General features: G+C 38.9%; 1 protein-coding gene across 5 annotated transcripts in view; it reads left to right on the top strand.

The window, feature by feature from the left end:
* CHRM3 (cholinergic receptor muscarinic 3) overlaps nucleotides 1-21,172 on the top strand; it is a 277,465-nt gene that overhangs the window by 88,205 nt on the left and 168,088 nt on the right. Inside the window, exon 3 of one of the 5 annotated variants that reach the window (XR_010613009.1) lies at nucleotides 8,392-8,440. The exons of 3 other annotated variants lie outside the window; for them this stretch is intronic. The gene's annotated coding sequence lies outside the window, so the exon portion shown is untranslated. Of the gene's footprint in view, nucleotides 1-8,391; nucleotides 8,441-8,513; nucleotides 8,536-21,172 lie in introns of those variants that run through there. One more of the 5 variants, XM_065680195.1, reaches the window with a different exon arrangement.

Below are 21,172 nucleotides of genomic sequence, written 5' to 3'. Positions count from 1 at the left end.
CTAATGAAGTACTTGAGAAAGGGAAGGAAGAGATTCATAAGTTTAATTCATGCTGTTACAGCAGGCATCTATGGTTCAATTCTGCATTCATTGCTTTTAGATGAGTTCTATATTAAATCTGAGTGAATGTATTCAGAAATCTAGATAAGAGTTTGTTTGGGTTTTTTTTTTTTTTCCTTTTTACTGTTGTAAATAAAGCCGTGTAGATGGTGGCAATTTGTTAGCTTGGATAGAACTCACTGAGATTAGAATCAGTGCAGACTTTTACAGTGAGATCAGGCATGCTTTGTGACGGAATACTGTTTATAGACTGTTCACCTTTTCAGACTCTCTGGTTACACTGAAACAGTATTGGATACCCTTCTTTACCAGATTAACAAAGTTGGAATAAACCAGCATAAAATCCTCAGAACTTTAAGGAGTGTCTTTTGCAGAGTTGCTTTTGACAAAAGCAACTTAATCTTTAATACTCTTCTGTAATACTTTTAATGTCTGTTTATCGTAAAACATATAACGCTTCGTCTTGTCTTTTGTCTCGTTTTATTTCCCTTTCTATTATTCTGTTTTCTATAGCTTTATATAATGATGTCTTCTGACTGCATTTTATGTGAATTAAATGCATTTTACAGTGGCTTGTAGCAAGTAATCTGGGATATAAATTGGGTAAGCGTTTCTCTTGGCTAATTTTTTCTGGTAAATTATTTTCTCAACTGCTGCAGTGAATAGATTTGGTATCAAAAGTAGTTGTTTCCTTATGCTAATATTAAGGAAATAATAATTTAGATGCATGAAAATAATGATTTTGAATAATTGCTGCCACTGGCTTACTGAGACATGGTATTAATTATTCTAAGAATTAACATGCTGTTATATCTCAGTGTTAATTTGCTTTATGTTATTAACTGATGTCTTTTTTCATGTGTGGTGTATACATATATAGACATGAACATATATGAAAAAGTGAAAGAATAGTTTAAATTATACAGAGACTTTGAAAAAAGTGGTTGGTTGGAGTCAAAGAGGGTCATAGTTTTACGAGAGATGAGCAAACCTGCAAACTAATTTCTTTCCTTTAAAATAAAACTTCTATTTTTCTTTTTTTTTTTTTTTTTTTTTTTTTACTGGGTGCTTTGTCTGTGTTCTGAATCCATTACTTTGAATATTTTACTCCACAGATCTTTATAATAAAGGTAGGATTCATCTGGTGTTTCTCAGTTGTCAGTTGGGGAGAGGCAAGCAACTCCAGAAGGCATTTCCTCTGTTACATCTATCTTAGACACTTATCTTAGAAGGGGATATATTACCCTCTGGAGTTGGCCGTGCATGCAATATTGTTATTTCCTATTTTAAAAGCAGGCCAAGATAAGCCTGAAGAGCTCAGTGCTTCCTCTAGGTCTTATTATTTTGTCGGAACTATAGCAATTTCATCTCTGGAGCAACTGCACTTGTTCAAGTGGATTCTACGTTTCAAGTACGAAAAGGCACTCTCAAAATGATAGAAAATTTCAGGCCAGAAGATACAGTACTTCACCACTGTTATTATGTAGCACAGTAAAAAGTAAAAAAAAAAAAAAAAAAAAAAGTCTCAGGTTTACTAGTAGTTCATCCAGATTGTTGTGTTCTTCAGATCTTTTTTTTTGCTCGATGGTTTGACAGTCCCAGAAGTAACACACTTGCCACGTTGGATTCTACCTGCTGCCTTTTTACCTTTAAGCAGAATGTTAAATTTATTAAAACTAGGAGTTTGTTTGCAACAAAAAGATCGGGAGAAGTGAGTTTTTTTGAACTATTTTCTTTCTCTATGTTACTGGGAGAAGTTACGTATATTAATAATACTTATTTAAGTACTTTGTGCAATATAATTTCTCTTATTGAATCTTGTCGCCTCTTTTCTAGAAACTCTTAATCTGTATTGTTATTTTATTGGAATTTTTTTATTAAAAAAAGCTCATACTGCTTGTTGCCTGTCATGTTGCCTGTATTAACTGAACTAATAAAAATCTTTGCCTCTCTTAGGTTCTTTTACCTTACACAATATCAACTATGAAAATACAGTGATGCTTCAGTGTAGCTTCAAAACAGAGTCTTGCCTGGTTTTATTCAAATTTGATTTTATTCATATACTTTTAATTCTAGTGTCTTTGCGATGTCCTCTTTAGGAAGATAGGGCATGGAAAAGTAACATGAGTTTGGCATGTTTACTCATTTGTAGTTTTCCATGGATTAGACAGTCTTCATTTCCTCTATTAGGTGAAATGGGCATTGTGGTGCTCTGTTAAATGGTCAGCACTTCACCATAACAGTGTCAGTATTTTAGTGGTGTTGAAATTATTTCCCATCGGAGAATATATAGATTTATTCAGGACTTAATACTTACAGTCTGAGTTTCATCTTCAGCCAAGAGAAGTTAATGGTTTGACTCTGCGTTATACCAGACCTTCTTGTATAGTTCTAATTAATCAATGCCATGCTTAAACCTGAAACCTTTTGGATAAGAAATAACAGGAAGGTTTCAACCATTTGTACTAATAAAAGAAAATGTGCCATTTGTGGTTATCCTGACCAGATTTCAGCTTGTATAACATCTTGCATAATAACCTTCTTACTACATTTTAATTATATAGTCTGCGTTGTTTGATTCTTCCTCTAAGCTGTTTTGTTGCTTGGCTCAGTTGAGCAGCTGCTGTGTTCCCTCCTCCAGGAGGCTTTGCTTCAAATGGCTGGAAAAAGAGTGATTCTTCTTAGAAATAGGTATCACCACTGTAAAATGTAAAAGGTATATTTAAAATACCTCAGTTTGTTTCTTCATGTCTCAAATACTGTTGATACTTTGGCTTTACTACGTTAGAAGGAGACAGCATTTTTCATGTTCAGAAAATCATTTAATTGCTTTATAGGCTGCCCAGCTATACAGCTATCAAAGAGTGGCTGAAGGCTTTAGAGAGAGGATTTGTGGGTGTGAATATACTCAGGGGAGAGGAAAGAAGTGAAGGATCTGCCTCAAAGTGATGAATCCTTTGGGAATTGAGGCACCAAACAACCTTTCCAAAAAGAGCCTGAAGCAACACATTAGCATCTATAGCAGGTGATGCCAGTGAGTCTGAAAAGCTCAGATTAAATGAATGCAGGTGTTGGTGTTAGAAAATCAGGTCTCTAAAGAGTGGTACTAGTTACTCTCAATGGATTGTTCTTGCCAAAAGAACTTTAGAAGTACTTTAAATTGCAGTGCAGCTCAACTTTGTGTTGACTCCAAGCAAGGTCATAAAACAGTCTTGCATATGATTAGTTCTGAATGTGAGTCAGCTATGAAGAAGGAATACTCTCAGATTTCTTTCCTTTGGAAAATTTACATTCTTGAGCTGATTCAAGCACAAACTCACCATATTTGTTAAAAGTCTTTTTTTTTTTTTTTTTTTTTCAAATCAGAAGAACAAGAGCCTAAGGAGAAACAATTCACAAGATTTTTTTTTTATTTTTTATTTTATTTTTTTGTAAGAAGTTCACCAATTCTGTCTTTTGAACTGTAAGGAAGAGCAGATCTTTCAAACAATACAAACCTTGGAAAGCATTTGGAGGACACTATTTAAATCTTTTTCAAGTACAGTAACATTGTGAATAAGCAAGAAGATAGGTTATTCTTCAAGAAAAATAAAACATAAAAAAAAGTTCTTGCAAGATATAGGAACTTCCTGTCCTTTTTGGTTGGGTGTGATCTAGTTGGACAAGAGAGACAGAGATCCTTTGGCCATTTTTAAAAGGATGTGGCTTTGGGAAGGGATGAATTAATTTCTGTGTTTAGAATAGACATGGAGACTCCATGTGGGGCAGTGTTGTCCAGTGTTCTCAGCCTTTTGTGGATGACACAGATGAAAGAAAGGAGGAGCTTGTAACAATGATGCTATCCATGGGAGTGCTGCATGCATCCTTGGCCCTTATATATGTCTGTAATCCTGAGCCGTTTACAAGATAAGGGCTAATTCAGCTGGTTTTGAAGAGTCATTGTTATTTCAGAGGATAAATAACACTGTCATATTATCATTGCTTCACTGAGTATTATGAGACTGCTAACATTGACTTCCCCTCTATTTGGTTAAAGAAAGCTATAAACCTTGCTTGTAAACTGTGTTTTACATAGCTGCTTTTATACCACATTTCTGTGAGCCATATCATTGTTGACAGAGTTTTTGATTATGTTTGACTTTGATTTTTTGCTCTCAGTACTCTGTAAATTTTGGATTGAATTCATGATTATAAGATGTCTGATTACTGATAAGCTTCTAACTATTTGAAGAACTAAAATAAAGCTGTTTGCCTCTCCTCTTCCTTTTGTTATATTAGTTGTGTAGAAGAAAGTCAAAGCAAGACACTAATATTCATGTGCAAATAAACTTGTCATAAGCTGGTTATGCTGTTGCTAAAAATGCTTTAACTCATCAAAGATATGCAATGCAATGCACTTAAGCTGCCTGGGCTCATTCTGAACTGAATTACTAGAATAATTGTATGCTTCTCGAAGTTGATGAACAATTAGTTTTTCAAATGCTTTTATTAATCCATAAGGTTTCAGTTTCCTTATGTGATAGGTGAAAAATGAACTAAGTAGAGAAATGCTTTTGTGCAGTACTGAACCACTAGATTTGAGAAGGGCTTGTTCCACACTAAAGCTGAATGTGCTCCCTTTTTCTCTTCTCCCCCTTGTCTGATCTCAGGCAGCATAGCTGCTGCTAACTTCCAGCAATATTTTGTGTATCCCCATGAGTTCTTAGGAACTGGGAGATTCTTGGAAGCTTTTGAAAACTGGGGTTTTTGTAAGTTTCACAAACTCACATTAATGTTTTCCAGCATCCCAAAATAAGGTTAAATGATGTGTATACTTCCCCCCCCCCCCCCCCCCCACGAATCCATGCTGCTTTTCCAATAAATTAATTTTTTAAATATTGTTTTTTTCCCAAAGGGAAATTTTCTGTTATGTCAATTAAGAAAAATAAATTGTCACCTTTCTCCTCCACCCCCCATTTAATATGGGTAGAGATTCCAGTGTAACTAACCTGTTGCCCGTGATTAACTGTTACAGTATGGGTCTTCTCATGCCACCTCTTTATGTGAGGAATTGCATGAAGCATAAGAAGCAAAAGCTTCAAAATTCCTCTAGGATCAAAAGAATTTTGCTCCCAAATATATGATAATATGTTGACTGTAGCCCACTTCATTTCTGCAGACATCATACTCCCCTGACTCAGCTGAGAGGAGGGTGGTTACTGTGCAGTGGCTCAAGCTCATTAGGAAAAGCCTGTCTGCTTTAGAGGGTCTCAAGGTGGAGGAAAATGAGAAGTACAAACGTTCAGGGAGACAAAAGGCAAGGATAAAGCAAGGCTGGACATCTTGAAACTGTAGTTGCACAGCAGTAGCTAACACTGAGCTTTCAAAGGGAGGTGCCGTAGCACAGTATTGTTTTATGACTTTAGGACTTGCTAGGTTCATATGTGAAACAGTGCAGTTAGGAAAACTATTTACAAGTTAGGGAGGCAGACTTTTCCAGGAGGTTACTTCACTTCTGTCGTATCCACAGAAAGCTTGTCAGAGCTCATTTGCAGTCTGTTAAAGTTACACAGATCCCTGAGGTCTAGGGAAAACGTGTGTTGTGGCTTACTCTGATGAGTTGTAAGCTAGCATTATGTCTAAGTTCTCACTGCAGTTGTGGGGCTTGCCCTCTACTTGGGGACTGTATGGGTAAATTAATATTCAGAAGACAGGAAAAGAGGTTCTTTTAAGACATCTGTGACATGGGGGAAAAGAGTGGCAAGTCAGTTTAGTAGCTAGTTTGTGTGCTCTTACACCTATTGGAGGTATAAACAAAATAGAGTAGAAATTAGGAATAACTAGAGTGGGGTGGAGGCGCATTGGAACAAGAAAAAGCATGTATGTAGTTTGGAAGTCATAACGTGTCTCCAGTTCAAGGCTTTCTGCTATTTGCCTCTTGGGGTGAGGGTGCTTCTTTGGAAACCTCTTCCTTAGAAAGTAGGACAAGCAGGTTCTGTGACTGTCCTGTTTCGTTTGTGAGGGAAAGGGCAAAATGAAAACAATTTACTGGCAATGCCTGCGAACCATTGCCATCTGCTCCTTGAAGTGCAGGTGACAGTAAGGGGCGTGTTAGGGTTCAAGTTAAATTAGCAGTATTAATTAGCTGAGCTATTGGTTTATTGTTTTTCCTGCTGTGAGTCTTTTCAACACACATCTTGTTGGTCGTACAAAACATCATCAAAGTAGTTAACTCTACTGCCTGTATCTGTTTTTATAATCTACTTCAGATGATCAGAGTGCTCTGATTAACTCTGGTTAATTTGGCCCAGTGTTTGTGTCAACTTTTTTTTTCTTTTGCTTCAACATGGAGATTTTATCGTTCAGCTTAATTCAGAAAGTAAAAAGGATGTAGACTAATATTGACTGATACAAGAGTGATTTTCACGACTTAAACGCAGGAGAAGCTGGCAGTGTATAGAATTTATAATCTGTAAATTCATCAAATTTAGATCGAGTGGAATGTGGAGATATTTTTGAATTATGCAGTTATTCAGCTTTTTCTTTAGTAAAAGTCTGTAAATATGTTCCTTATAAAATTTTTTTGAACCATGTCTCATGTAAAATAATGATCTTTTTAGTAGGGTCAGGAGAGCAGTTATTAACCTTAGGAATGTAAGGTATGTAGGACTGTCTTGGTCAGTTTAAAGTGAGTTTGGATGTAACCTTTATTTTTGGAAATGAACTGTTTTCATATTGCTTGCAAAAGCAATTGCAGCAATGTGTAGTGGATGGTATGGTACAATATAAAATCTATCATTTGCTTCTGTCTGCATGTGCTGAAATCTCTGCCTGTACCAGCACTAGCAAAACAAAAGCTGTTGGTTTCAATATGCATCACCTGTGATGCTGCCATGATTGGTTATCTTTCCTCCTTTTCTTCGGAGGTTGGAATCAGCTGTCTGCTGGTGTGCCTGCCCAAACTCTGACCCCAGGCTGCAGTGGCAGCTGTGTCATGTCTCAGGATGGAAAGCCAGTCCTGAACTGTGCAGTGCCCGTGTAGCTTAATGCAGCGTTCCAACAAAAGAGGTTAAACGGTGCCTTGAAGGCATGATTTGTAACATGGCTTTCTGCTCCAGGTGCCTGGGCTATGTTCCGGGCGCTGGCAGGTGCAGTGCAGAGGGCACATTGTCCAGACTTAGCAGTGCTCTGCAGTGTAGTTCCTGTCCCCTGTGTGTGCCAGCAGCACCTGATTGCTTGTGTCTCTTGCTTCTTAGTTCATTCAGAGTCCTCCCTTGTCCAGTGGTCACAGTGGAATAGTTACTTCAAGTATTCTTTGTAAGTTCTGATTGGGTTTGGGTTTGTTTCCTATTCGTATTTAGCAATTTAGTGAAGTAATGATTAAATTGTTGTCCAAATGAGATTTACAGTGGGCTTCGATACAAATAGAAATATACACCAATCTTTGTTTTCTTTTTTTTTTTTTTTTTTTATTTTTTTATTGACCTCTTCAGTATTTACTTAGTTCTGCAGGAGGGCATGAATAAGCCCTGATGGCATTTATATAGCCCTTTTCAGTCACTACTGCACTTGTTCCTCCTTGCTTGTAGAAGAGATTGCCAGATGTTTTTTCTTCCCCTATTTACTGATTGATTTATTTATAGATTCAAAACTGGCTATTGCTTTGTTTGCTGCCACCAGCTGCTTTTCAAAATGATTGGGCTTTTATTGAGGTTCTGGTGCTGTTTCAGAGTTGTTTTTTTTCTGTTTTGTTTTTCTTTCCTTGTCATTATTATTCTTGAAAGAGAATAATGGAGACCAACCCTCATTAAACAAAAGAGCAATTTTTATACAAGACCAAATGGTATAAACTATATTACAAATGCTGCACAGGAGTTAGAAGGGAAACTCTTAATCATTAGGGCAGTTGAGCTATGCAGTGGGCTCTGAAGTATAATTTTTATAAATGTATTAAAGGGATCATATGACCCATTACTACTGAGCACCTCGATATCTGAAGCTCGCCTCATTACACCTAGAATTAGTGGTTCATGGGCAGGCTTTTAGAAGCATAACTGCTTTAGTAATTTCTCGGAGCCCAGTAAGACATGGTGGCATAGCAACATAACAGGACTGCTTCATTGACAGCTAAGTCTAATCATGTCTGAAGAAATGTTGCTCTTTATCCATATGGGATCCCCCTTAAAACAAACAAATTCAAGAAGAACTTCCCAGCTGCAGCTCTTTTACAGAGCAGCTACTGGCAGCAGGAAAAGCAGAACAGATACCCTGTGTGATACCCTGAACTCAGTCTTTTTTTACAGGCTGTCAGGGCTCAGTAATCTAATCTGTTGTGTTGATGATAACTGACAGAGTTAAGCACTACAGGCCAAAAAGGAAGTTACAAGCAAAGGTCTCGCAGCACTGGGGAAGCACGTTGAAATCATCCTTCTGAATGGTGTGCATCTCAACTGCTGGAGTCACAGAAATGGCTGGGAATATTTCAGCATCTGAAAGGTATGTTCCAAGAGCCTTAGCACACAAACACACAAAACAAAAACAAACAAACAAAAAACCCCAGATCTAGATGTTAAAAGCAAGATGTTAAAATATATTTAAAAATTTATTTTCTTAAAGCTTTGAATCACTCTTGCATATGACAAAAACCTTTATGGGATAGACAAGTATTCCCTTCCTGCTTGTGCCTTCCCTTTCTTGTGCAGACAGTTCACCTTATCCTCAGCTAATCCTGCACTTAATCGTGAAGCTGAATGCAGTAATGGAATTGCTGTCTGTCTTCTTAATTTTTGACTGTGTCCTGTGTTTGAGTCCTTTCCTTCCCCTCCTACCCCAGTTACTTTCTCAGACTTTGGAACATGTAAGACTCATTTTTAACCTGAAATATCTGTTCTCCGACTTGAAGATTTGTCAGCTTTCTGAGCTATAGCCACTCCTACAGCAGTGGCAAAAGATAATTCCTCTGTAGCATGAGAATGCCAGTTGAATGCAATCCATAGAGGCAATTAATTAATTTACTCATTAGTTTTTCTTTGATCCTGAAGGGGCACAGACGAATTATTCCTCTGCCTTTGGTATGTTTTCTGACATCTGGAGACTACTTGCATGCCCTGAGGTTATGTTATGGCAGCTCTTTCTTTCCTTGCAGGTATTGCAGAGCTTACCCTCAGTAAATTTGCAGACAACACCAAGTTGGGTGGGAGCATTGATAGGAAGGCTCTGCAGAGGTATCTGGACAGGCTGGATTGATGGGCTGTGGCCAACTGTATAAGGTTCAACATGGCAAAGTGCCAGGTCGTGCACTTGGGTCACAATAACCCCATACAACCCTACAGGCTTGTGGAAGAATGGCTGGAAAGCTCTTCAGCAGAAAAGGACCTGGGAGTGTGTCCTAATTTCTGCTAAACAAGAACAGCGTGTTGGTCAACAGCTGGCTGAATGTGAGCCAGCAGTGTGCCCAGGCCAATAGCATCCTGGCTTTTATGGTATGGCCAGCAGGATGAGGGAAGTTATTGTCCCCCTCTACTCGGCACTTGTGAGGCTGCGCCTCAAATACTGTGTTCAGTTTTGGGCCTCTCACTACAGGAAAGACATTTGAGATGCTGGAGTGTGTCTAAAGAAGAGCAACAAAGCTGGCAAAGGGTCTAGAGCACAAGTGTTTTGTCAACTGGAGTTGTTTCATCTGGAGAAGATGAGGCTCAAAGGAGACCTTATTGCTACAACGGCCTTAAGAAGGTTGTTGTGAGGTGGGTGTTGGTCTCTTTTCCCAAGTAACAAGTGGTAGGACAAGAGAAAAAGGTCTCAAGTTACACCAGAGAGGTTTATGTTTGATGTCAGGAAAAATTTCTTCACCAAAAATGTTGTCAGACGTTGGAACCCGCTGCCCAGGGAAGTGGTTGAGTCACCATCCCTGGAGGTATTTAAAAGACGTGTAGATGTGGCACTTAGGGACACAGTTTAGTGATGGATTTGGCAGTGCTAGATTTACAGTTGGACTTGATGATCTTAAAGGTCTTTTCCAACCAAAATGGTTCTATGATTGTTCCTCCTTCACTCTGACACATCCCAAGATGTTGAGTCTGACCTTCCCAGGTAGGTGGAAGAAATGCTGTGTCCCAAGGACTAGCTTCTCAGGATCAGTTAGTCCTGCTTCTTGGGATCCTGTCCCGGCCTTTCCTTTCAGCTGCAATACTTTGGGCCCCACTTTGCAGATCCAAGAGGTCTGTGCAATCTGTGGCTCAGATGCGTGTTATTTGACCCTTTCATCAAGCAGCCCAAAGCCATGAACAAAGTTGCTCAATCAGTTTCTCACCAAACATGGTAAAACAAGTGAGGATTTTGATAGGGAAAAAGTGGGGTTATTGCGTGCACTAGCAGTGACTGAAACCAGCAAACCCTTTTCTAATTAGACTTTTCCTTCTTTTTTAAAATACATTTTGAGTTTTTTAATACAATGGTGTTGAAGAAGCCAAGGAGCTCTCAGCATCAGCGGTGGAAGTATTACAGTTTTAAGAAGAGTATGTTGTTGATCTGTTAGCTTAAAAGTCCTTTTCTCTGAAGTTTTAAAATGTCATTGACACAACGATTTGCTAAGATGTGCTAGCACTGCTTTACAGGGCTGTGACATCATGCATTATAAAATACTTCTTGAAGCAAAGGGGTTATTTACTATCTCATCTCGTTAGGCTGATAACCAGTGCAGAGGTCGTCACTCAAGATACAGATTACACTATGTAACAAAAATCATTTAAATTGTTTCGGATGTATTTGAGCAAGAGGTATAAAATATGATAACTTTGTGATCTTAAAATTAAAATCATATTTGTTTTCAAATAAAATTGGTGTGTTATGGGAGGTCCACATATCAGAATATCTGATCATAATAATAGGATACAATAATAGCTTCATTTTTCTCATCTGAAAGGTAAATTAATATTTAGGCACGCAAGTAAAAGAAATGGTCTTGATCTCTTTTTTTTTTTTTTTTTTTTTTTTTAATCCTATCCTAGAAACACTGAGTCTGTATAAATTTTACGTATTCTGGAAATGCAGCTCTCTTCTTTTTGTCTGCAGTTTGACACAGTGTAATTTTAACGCTGAAATGTTAATAGCATTTGGGGGGGGGGGGATAATTCATACAGTTCTATTGCTTTATGTCACTGTTAAAAAGGAAAGAAATTTGCCAGACCTGGGTAGTTGTTAAAAGGCAGTGTAAGCTTGAGCAACTTTGTGAAGGGTGATGCCTTTGTCCTTCATGGTGCAGAACGCTGCCCATCGGATGAAAAGAGGACATCCTTCAGATTTCAGTTTCTGCCTTACTGTTTGGTTTTGGTGGCAATGGATGATATTGCTCAACTTTCCTTTGAATGCTCACAGTACTTCCTGTGAAATCATTTTCTCATGCTTGGCCCATTTAGGAGCATGCCTGAGCCATGAGCGAGCTGAGAGACCTCTCTGACCCTATTAATGTGCTGTAGAACAACTTGTCTACTAGGATAGATTTTACCTGACCCAGTGAAATGATTGTGTTAGTTTTAAATTGCACTTTGCTCATGGTGTTAATACAGCTCCACGTTTTCAGGGCATAGTCTGGCTCTCCATACTGTGACTTTCTCTCTGAATTTCAGTGGAACTGCTCATGTGTTTAAAATAAAACATGTGCTTAAGTGCTCTGGTGGCTGGGGGCCAGAGCACTCAATACGTTGTAGGGCTGAGCCCTAAGTGCATGCTGCTTTAATGTATAGTCTTCTCTAGCCCTGGATAAATCAGGATTAACTCAATAGGAAGAGTCACAGTACTGTGAAGATTTGGAAAATGCCTTGCTGTGTGGAGCTCAGGCTGCTAGCAAATACAAGTGCAAAAGTAGCAATGCCTGCAGTGTAATGATTTTTAAGGTGTTGTCAAATGCGGTGCTTTTTGTGGCTAATGAATTTGTCAGTTGATTTTCTCATCACCATGTTTGAGCTTGTTCCTGCAGTTGAACACTAGTCTTGCCTTTTCACATGTTGAAGATGGCATCAACTTAACCTTCTTTCCCATTGTAAGGGTTTTAAACACCTTCACACTAATACTGAATAAATGGAATTTGTGGTTTAAGCTGCAGAGAGAGTACATACTGCTACTAGGGAAGCAGAGGGAGGCAGGTAGGAGATCACCATTCTCTGTCTTTGATTCTCAGACCACAGCGGCATTCCAATGTCCTTAGCAGCAAAGCAGTTTGTGGGGTTTTTTTCCATGGTAATAGTGACATAATATGTGATATAGTTCAGGCTTGCATTTGGCAAGTCTTCAACATGTAATTTCATGCATATTCTATTTTTCTACCAACTTTTTCTGTTTGGGGGATGATTGAAGATCATCCTTTTTATTTATTTTTTAGTTACTTTCACTGAATAAAAATCTGTATTATTTTGCTTGGATAAGATACCAAGACACAGAAGGGTGATGTTAACTAGTATATGGTTAAATTTTCTTTATTGATCACTGAACTCTGGGTGGCTGGTTCTGTTGTCTTGTTGTCTGGTCTACTCTTGTTCTGCTTTTAGTTTTCTCCCTTTTTTTTTTCCTCTTTTCGGTCAGTTAGTTTTGCCTAAATTGCTATATAGCATACTGAAGAGCCTTTTTTGAACTGTTGCTTTCCAGAGGATATTTCTTCCCTTATGCTTTCCAATGCTGGCCTGTTTCAAATCTGGCTGTGCTGGACAAATTAGCTCCAGTACTGAGGAATCTTGGGGGGGGGACATTTAAAATGCTACACAAGCCAAATTCAGGAGTTGTGTTTACTGAGTCAGTAAAGCATGGAGAAGGGGCAGGTGGCTTTCTAGTCTCCTGAGGGGAATCTTTCGGCTTAGTGACAGCACATGATTTTATGGGTGTAGGACAAAAATAAAATGGGGTGTATGGAGCTAGTAAAGCTTAAAAATATGGAGCACTAAATGTATAAACAACGGACTCGAAGTGGGGCAGGCCTGGGACTGAGTTGCAGAATGCCACATGGAAGAAGGCCGTAGCTGGATGTCTGGAGTTTTGCAGATTTTCTCTGAACAAATAAACAAAGGAAGTAATCCTGCAGTCTCAACTGTGGCGATGGAGAGAGATAAATCGTACTGAAAATATACTAGCAATTCAGAGTGGTTGCAACGGGTTCTCAGTATAAGAATCACAGCTAGTTTTTTGTTCTGTGTATGGGGCTATTTTCCCTTCTTCCATAGTTACGGTTCAGTCCTCAAGTGAACTTCTATACAGTCAAACATCCTGGTTTCCTAAACTTGCCTTGATTACTGTGGCTGATAGATTGCCCTGCAGGGTGGTGCTGCTGCTGGTGAGCTAGTGTGAAGTGGCTCAATGCTGTTTATTCCTGTACCTATTGCAGTTGGTTATTTCCAAGCAAGTTTAATTGTCTGTTTCTAGTCAAAACATATGCTGGCATCTGCTAAGTGCAGAGTTCTTATGGTGAATGAAAATAAACTGAGCGTACAGTTTGCCTCTTTTCTTTGGATATTGTAGGTAGTGAAATAAGAACTGTTAAGCCAGGTTTTGTGTTTTTTTGTATCCTATGCAATATTTTGTACTTGCCAGACATACCTATTTCTCCACACTAATTCCGAAGCCAGTTAACGTGCTTTTGTCTTCCTTTTTTCAACAGGGATTAAATCCCTTCTTTCTGCAATGTTTTATTTTTTTTATTATTATTATTTTTGACAGAGTTCATTAAAAAAAAAACCCAAAACAAACAACAAATTGTCATGCACAAGAACTCCAGTGATATTGTGAGAAAACTTTCATTGTATAGCGCCAATAAAAAAGGATGAAGAAAAATGGTCCAAAATCTAAAATAGGTGAAAGGCCCCAAAAGGTATTTACTGGATGTTATGCTGCTTGATGGATGTATGTGACTTCCATGCTTGCCAAAATCTACCAGGTTAGGAGGTAACAGAGAAACACATTCCTGCATCTAGGGGGGCCTTGCTCTGTGCTACTCTGACAATATTTAAATAGTCCTTAAAAGATATTATAATGAGTTGGTATTGAAATATGAAGAAAACAGAAAGAGTTAATATTGTTATGCTCAGATCTTTGTACTTTTCAGGGGAAAGATTAAAAAAAGCATCAAAGGCTACTTTATGATGGAAAGGACCTCTGGAGGTACCTTCTTCTGTTCTCTGCTCAAATCAGGGCTAACTCCATTCACTGTTTGACTAGGTTGTGCTCTGAGCCTTGGTCACTCAGGTTTTGAAAACATCCAGTGAAAGGGCCTCCCGTCCTCCCTGGTGTCTGTCATAGACACTGCTCAGTCTCATGGTCCCAACATGGTGTTGTAAGGTTCCTCTGGCTACCAGCATCTCCAGGAGGTGGACAGAGGAGTCAACTTCTACCCATGGAGGACCATGTGAAACCTGTGAGATGGACAGTATGGAGATTTTTTGCTGAAATACACAGACATCAGAGATCAGAGAACAAAAATGCTCCTTTAAGATTTGAAAAGCAAAACAGTAAATGAAATAAGTGGGTTTCTTCCTCCTCTGGTAGCAAGTATTGTTTTGATGAAAATCTGGAAGAACTACACTGCTACCTTGCTAAAAAGCAATGTTCACTTTTTTCCATTATAAATTGTGCTAAGTGATGTCTTTTGAGATTACAATAATATGACTACATAGAGCTTAGTTCTGCCTTCACTAGTAGCATGTCTTTGCTAAGTGGGTTATCAAAGCCAATTGTCAAAAATTGCTCTCTCTCACAAGCCTTTGTAGCTCCACTAGTACTGCGATACTAAAACACATTTATTTCTTACTGAACTGTCCTCAGACACCCTACAAGATGTTTCAGGATACATGGTACTGCAGTACTGGTGATTTGAAAAGTCAATATTTATTGTTGTTAAAGGATGTGTTGTCGAGAAAGAGAAAGCTGATGTTTTGTGAATATAAGTATGCCTGCAAAAGACTGATTAGGAGGATTGCCAATTGCCTTCTTTTTATGGAGCGTAATGACAGGCTTCAGATGTGTTTTCCACTGAGCTCCCTCTGAAGGAGCTCAGCAACCACAGAATAATGATGTCAGAAAGTAGTTTGTGTTTTCACTCGATTAGTTCATGTCACTTTTGTCTCTTTTCTGAATTTGCTTTAAAATCCTGCTAAATCCTTCCACTGCTCTGTATGTGTCTCAACCCTCATTCTGTCAAATTGTAGGGAATAATGCTTATGAAAGCATCTTGCTGAATCATCTGAAGCATCTCTGGGGTTCTTCTGTCTATAACATGGGAGTGTGCTGGGCCCAGGGAGGATGGGGCTGATGGCAAGGAAAGGCCCGTCCCTTGGGGAGAACAGGGCTGCCCCCGGGGGATGTTTGTCCTTGGTGACCACTGGGTATAGTCTCTAGTCATGTAGAAGCAGATTATTATACTGCGTGGCCATTTAAATGCAGGGTCATTTGAGTGGCCTGCCCTGGAAAGGTAGCTCAGAGGCTGCTCATGACTCAGAGTGCTTTGGGAAGATATTTGTTTTCCTCTTCCCAGCAACTTGCATTGTGAACTGTCTCCTGCACTTAGATTTATTCTGAAACTATATGAGCAAGTGATCCTTTGATAGCCACCCATCCAGGGCAGTTGTAGTAGCATGACTTCATAATGAAAATTATGAAGTTGCAAATTACAGAAATTTGTAAAGGGCCTTGTTGTTGCTCTGCATCAGAGCACTTGAGCAAGTTATAGTCCTTGTATGGCCAGTGATGGCTATAAACCTGCTGCTTTTTTCTTATGATGATTCTGGGTGACTGATAACCTCCAAAGGGAGAAGAGGTTTGGGCATGGGACATGAGACAGAAATCTTGTTTAAGATTTGGAGTGATACTAGAGATGCGATTGTGAGGAGATTACTTCAATGAATTTTTAGAGTGACCAAATGCAAACCTTTGAGGCAGTGACTCTGTATTTGGTCAAGTCCCTGTACTGTGGTTATTTTACAGATCCTTAAGTTTTCCCTTTTGTTAACAAAATAGCACTGAAGTCTAAACCACAAGTAAACCCCCCCCAAAAAAAAAGAAAAGCTGAACAAAAACCAAACTCTATCCTTTATAATATTGTTCCAGGCATTACAAAAGGGACTGGTAACATTAAGTTGTGGCATTCAAAGTTTCCTTTGTTTTCTGCAGGCTTCTGGGGTTTTATGTCTTTTATTGGTATTTCTCTATGAGACTAATAGGCATAGAAGTTTAATAGCCATGTGTCATCAGCTTGTTCTGATTTCCGTATACTGTGTCCTCTACAAGGTGTTTTGGGGGGGCATATAATTTTAATAATCTGTGTAATATTTCTCTTAACAAATCACTTCAAAATCTCTAATGCAGAGAGCGATCTCTAATAACAGAGTGTAACAACATCTGGAATTAAACTGTTTTATCCTTTCATAAGTTAGCTGTAATTGTTCACAGATTGCTATATCCTGCAAAGAGTAAGTATTGATGAAGTGGTGAATGCTTCTAAAGCCTTTTCATGGCATGCTATCCTTAATGTGAATCTTGCAGTCTGTAGCTGGAATCAGGACAATATATTGCCTGTGACTAAGCATTATGAAAACTTTCAGACTTGCTTGAGATCAAAGAATCCAAAGCTTTTAACTCTGTGTGTTATTGTTGCCTCAGTTGATTATAGACAAACATACACATTTACATTACATAGAGCTGAGTTTATACATCACTCTTAAACAAGGTACTGAGCAGTAACTTAGGCATCCAGCACAAAAATGTCCTAATTCCTTGGTGAAGGATAGCTCGGAAACGGGGAACTGGTGCAGCCATCATCTGGAAGGAGGCATGGCAGGACTGCAGCCTCCTGCCTGAACTTTCCTTTTGTGTTGAGCAATTCAGAAAATGGCTCAGGTCTCTTTCAACTGAGAGGATTACAGCAGAGAGGTTGTATAGGAAACACTTGAGACCTGGGAACTAATTACAGGAGCACTTCTGCACTCTGTTCTGGAAAAACTGAAGGAGGAGAAGTGCCCATGTACTTAGGTACAAATGAAAAGGAGTGAGGAGGAAGGAATATTCAGTTCACTGAAATTCCTACAGATGAGAAGTCCCTCTCCTTGCATGCTGATTTGTATGTATAACAACATTCCATAACAATAATTCTCAAAAGAAAAGCTGGAGGAACTTAGTAGACAATTTCTACTATAGAGTGAGGGAAACAGTGATATACAAAATTGCCATCCCAGGACAGAGAGGAAGTCTGGTACAAACCCTGGCTTTAGATTCGTCCTACCCTGAGATGCATGGGGCCAGCCAGGGTTGGCAGCCTAGCCATGAGCATTTCACTGATGGGGCACTGCAGCCACCCGCTGCCCTGTGGTGCCTACTGCCTCTCTCCCCAGAGCCCCCGGGATGCCTTACCTCAGGAGCAGCATGCACAGCTGCTTGGTGCAGTGTGTTGAAGGTACCCAGGAGAGAGCTAGAGAGCTGCAACAAGTGAAGGCAGGCTCAGAGGAAAGCCTGGAGCCTACTCTTCACTTTTTTGTATCAGAAAACAGTAACTCCTTGGCCCTCCTACCTCTGAGGAGTTGGGCTGACAGATACAAATGATGCTCCCGCACATCCATTTCTCATCTCTCACCTCTTCTGCAGTCGTCTTCATCAGTCAAAGGTAATCTTACAAACCACATGCATCAAAAGCAAAATTTATCTTTTAACTCTTGTTCAGTCTCCCTGCTTCAGTTTTTCTTACTTTATATTAGAAAGCAAATAGTCTCTTCCGTGCTAGTTTTTCTTTTCCTTCAGTTTTGTTCGTGTCTGTGTGTGTAACATTTCTTCCAAACCAAGCTCTGATCTTCAGCAGGCTTTCTCTGGCATCCCAGAGTTGAAAAGTGTATGCCAGGCAGCCAAGCACAGTCTCTCTCAGGAATAACTGCCTTTAAAAAGGGGCAGTGGCTTTTCTCCTATAGCCTGTGTATCAGTTCTAACACCCCTTCCTCCTTGAGGCCTTTGCCTTTCCTGTCATTGAGGTCATTAATTGATTTCTGGTGACTATATTAATCCAAGCACCTTGTTAGCTTTGCAGTGGTGTACAGGCAGTTCTCTACAGGCTGTGACATCCAAACTGGCTTTCAGCTGGATGCCATCCCTGACTTTTGTTTTCCTCTCCGGATAGTTAGAGAGCTGCGCCAGACAGCAAAGATATTTTTATTGTAACGTAAGTATAGAAGGAAGTATTCTGGTAGGATAGACCTAGAACAGTCTTTGTGACAATTTATTCAGACATCCAGACACAGTGGTCCTGGATCTTTCTTGAAATATATATATATATATATAAATTATTTTTTTTGTTTATAAAATAAAAAATATTTTGGTTTTTTTTTTTTTGTTTAGGTTTTTTTTTTTGTGGGTCTTTTTTAAGCATTGCATATTGTCTTTTTATCATATCGGTATTTTACTTATGTTTACTTTGGTTCTTACTAATTACAAGTGCAGTTTGGTTTGCTAGTGTAATGAGCTTTGAAAGTAGTATTCAGTAGATTCAAATTAGTAAGATTTGCGCTTACAATTGTGCGTCTTTAATGTGTTAATAAACATTGTGTAATACAGTGCCTGCAGTAACAGGGAACCCCAGTTAGCAACTCAGGACATGCTTTCTGATCCTGCAAAGTTAATGACTGAAACTCAGTAAAATTTTTCTGCATTGCACTGATAATATGCACTAAGATCCTTTGTAGGAAAAGAAAAATATGTTGACTTCTCAAGTGGCAAAGCTAATCTCTGAAGTACCTAAGTACAGTCCTCTTTGATGTTGCTCCCCATCCTCCTAGGTGCGGCTGTTGTGAGAAACAGTTCACCAAAATTTTCTCTTCAGGCAGTGGCAATGAATTACAGCATTGAATTGTTCAAAGTATTACATCTTCATTCTTGAAATGAGTGCACAGATGAGTCAATAAAATGCTGGATCATGTTAATAATTTATCATAGGGATAATTATACAGGAAATAAAAGGGACAGAGAAGGCCATCATCTGCTTGCATCATTTCTGAAGATTGAGAGATGTATTATATGCCTGATGTAAGTTCTTCATGCTGCATAAGAAACATTGGTCTGTAACTCTTCAGATCACATTAGAAAACTGTTAATACAGTCCATAGAATACCAAGAGACTAGTTACTTATTAAAGGTCTGAACACCAGGGAGAAATAGTGCAGCTCTAAAAGTTGTAGTTGGGCTGAACAGTAAAGTTTTAATAAAAAATAAAATAAATTGTTAAAGTAATTTAAATTTACAATCAGCCTTGTCAATATCTTGCACATTTCTCGTACCCAAATATAACTTCTGGAGGATCAGAAAAATGAGCACAGAACAAGATCTTCTCCTCTGGAATGGTGGGACAGACTTTTCTGTTAGCTTCCACAGAAGCAGGTTTCATTCTGACGTCTTCCTGCAGACTGAAAAATAATGCGTTAGACAATAAAAAGTCTCATTGTATATATAAAATATCATTATTTGAATTCTAAATGACCATTAGGGTCGTTCATAGATAGAGGTCAGGAGGGAGCATTGAAATCATACAAATAGTCACATTGCAACAATATACAATCATAGAATCATAGAATAGTTAGGGTTGGAAAGGACCTTAAGATCATCTAGTTCCAACCCCCCTGCCATGGGCACAGACACCTCAGGCTAAACCATCTCACCCAAGGCTTGGTCCAGCCTGGCCTTGAACACTGCCAGGGATGGAGCATTCACAACCTCCCTGGGCAACCGATTCCAGAGTCTCACCACCCTAACAGGAAAGAACTTACTCCTTATATCCAATCTATTATATCTATTAATCTATTATATCCAATCCTTAGTTGATTTCAGCTGAAGCAGAGATACTTTCCCTGTCCCTTTGGAAAAGATTTTACACTTCCCTCTCTTCCTGTCCTAACCAAATTTGATTTTAAACTTGGTGGCGGTGGTTCTATATGAATTTTAGTGAAACATTATGTTGTCCAACTCGTTTGAAGACAAATCACCTTGAACATCAGGTCTGTGCTAAATGCTGTCACTGAGATGACAAGACTGATTTTTTTAAGAAGAAACAATGCAGATCAATCACTTTGCCCCCTGGTCTTATTTTTTATTGAACTTAGAAAGTTGGCCTGACTCAGGCAGGTGAAGATAGTCTAGTTAACTATTTAATTTTAGATGCTTATTCCGTTTTGATTGTGTATAAAGTGAGAATAATTTCTCTAGAGGGATTACCGATAGTACCAAAATTAATCTTATGTGGCAAATCCCAATCATCGAATCTGATCCCTTTGATTTCAGGAAAAAAAAAACCCAGATGGGTTAGTATCACTCATCTTTCATTTTCATTATAGCTTATGTTTCCCAGTGCTCTGTTCTGTCATGTTTTAAAACCAGTCACTGGAAGAAATGTGCCCTCATTTCTTCAAGCCTTGCTGAAGCCCTGAGACCTAACTTATGTTTTTGTTGCATGGAACCGAACTTGTTACAGCAACAGGAGACAATAGGCTCTCTAGGAATATTTTTCTTACAGGATTTCACCAGAGACCTGGTAATGAATTACTTGGGCAGTCCTCTATCCTGCAAGCAAAAGAGAGCAAGGATGCATTATTGCCTTTGGCTAGTCCCCACCCCCACCCCCCACAAACACCTTTCTTTTCTTTGGGCTCCTTCACCCTTTCCCGGGTTCCTTCAGCTGCGCTAGGCTGCTCCTGAGGCTGGTGGCTGCAGAGCCTTAGGAGGTGGAATGCTCATTCCTGGGCTGTAAATCATGGCTGGTCCCATGCACCTCAGGGGCAAACAATTTTAAGCCAGTGTTTGTATCCAGACTTCTTTTCTGTGCTGGGACAGTGATTTTGCATCTCCCGTGTAATTTTCCTCTACACCATAGTAGAAACTCTCTATTAGTTTCCTCTGAATTTTCTTTTGAGAATTAATGCTTATGGAGTGTTAAATATACAAGGTATTACAAGACAATGCTTTCTGTTACTTCCATTATGTGCCATCACCAGCCTTTTAATAGATAATTTAAACCAATTTCATTTGAGTGGTTTTTATTTGTGCCTCTTTTTTGAGAGTGTTTACTATATGCCCCTGGTGAGGTTAGGGAATTAGGGTTATTGCCTTTAACTCGTGTTTTAATTTTTGG

Source organism: Lathamus discolor, chromosome 5 (assembly GCF_037157495.1).
Source record: "Lathamus discolor isolate bLatDis1 chromosome 5, bLatDis1.hap1, whole genome shotgun sequence".
NCBI classification, from domain to species: domain Eukaryota; kingdom Metazoa; phylum Chordata; class Aves; order Psittaciformes; family Psittacidae; genus Lathamus; species Lathamus discolor.
This window is presented reverse-complemented; position numbering and strand designations above follow the sequence as displayed.